Genomic DNA, 1,716 nt, shown 5'->3' with positions numbered 1-1,716 from the left:
TTCACCTATCAAATCCCATCTTTCTCTTCACCACTCACATCCATCCTTCATAAAACCCCACCTACCCCACCATTCAAATTCAAACCACTTTCCCTTCCAAACCCACCCATATATGACCGAACCATGAGCCCCCCCACTCCTATATAAACCCTTCTTCACTCCTTCATTTTCACAAAACCTAAACACCACTTCTCCCTCCTTTGGCTGAACACAAAGCCATTCCCTTCTCTCTCATTTCTTCTTTTTGTTTTTCTATAACCATTTATGGCATCCAAGGCCGGAAAAACCTCTAGAAAGAGGAAAGGGAAGGCAAAAGCTTCCACCTCCGAGTCATGGGAGATGGAGAGATTCATCTCAAGGGTGTATCAAGACCACTTCTATGAAGTTGTGGCCTTGAAGAAAGTGATCCCCGAGGTCCCTTTCAAACTCAAAAAGAGTGAATATCCGGAGATCCGACATGAGATCCGAAGAAGAGGTTGGGAAGTTCTTACCAACCCCATTCAACAAGTCGGATTCTTAATGGTTCAAAAGTTCTATGCCAATGCATGGATCACCAAGAACCATGATCAAAGTGTGAACCCGGATCCAAAGAATTGGCTTACTATGGTTCGGGGGAAATACTTGGATTTTAGTCCGGAAAATGTAAGGTTGGCATTCAACTTGCCCATGATGCAAGGAGATGAACACCCTTACACTTCAATTTCACCAGTCATTATACACAACCTAATCCATATCATAAACAATTTATACATTCATCAACAAGAGCACCAAATTTGTAACTTCCAAGGATATTAGCCAAATGCATCATAGTCATTTTTAAGCCAATCATCAAGATCAACCATCCAATCCTTATCCTAGGGTCACTAGCCTAAGTTTTCACATTACATTACATTTTATATATAGGAAACCGAAACTATACCTTGGCCGATTTCCGTTCAACCCGAAACACCTCTAATTCCACTCTTCCTCAAATTTCAAGGCTCCAACACCTCCAAGATCAGATTTCTAGCTTATAAATCACCTCAAGCTCTCAAAATCTCCATCAAGTTCCAATCCATTTACATATATACCTTTCCTAACCCATATAATATACACACATACATACAAACTTTATATCTAATCACAACAACTGAAGTATTTGACTTAGGGTTGAGAATCTTACCATACCCAAGGATCAAAGAGGCAAGATTAAGCCTACCCCTCAAGCTAATCGGATCTTATAACATCAAAATCTCAAAAATCTCAACACTTTTACCCACTAAATTTTGAATTCAAGGGCTGAAATTTCATAGAAGGATTCATGGCTTACTTCTTTAATAAAGTTGTGAGTTTTGTAGAGCTCAACGTCACGGTCGGGTGGCCACAAACGGTGCGGCGATCAGAGCTCCGAATCAAAAGTTATAGTGGATTGAAGAGAGGACGAGTTGAGCTCATTCAATTAATATGAATGGGTTGGGCCTGATTCGACCGGTTTGGCCCGTTCGACCCAATCTTGGGCTAAATTCTTTAAAATTAGTGTCAAAATTTCTATTTAATATTCTCTATCATATCAAACCATGAAAATCAATTTTCTAATTTTCTAGAATAAATTTTAATTTGTGGATTATTATTTGTTAATTAACTAAATTTTACATTAGTTACAGGTATTATTGTATATGGTATTTTTTTAAAAATTGCTGATATCAAATTTTGATAACTTGACAACATATCTTGAAC

This window comes from Arachis duranensis, chromosome 4 (genome assembly GCF_000817695.3).
Source record: "Arachis duranensis cultivar V14167 chromosome 4, aradu.V14167.gnm2.J7QH, whole genome shotgun sequence".
In the NCBI taxonomy this organism is placed as follows: domain Eukaryota; kingdom Viridiplantae; phylum Streptophyta; class Magnoliopsida; order Fabales; family Fabaceae; genus Arachis; species Arachis duranensis.
This window is presented reverse-complemented; position numbering follows the sequence as displayed.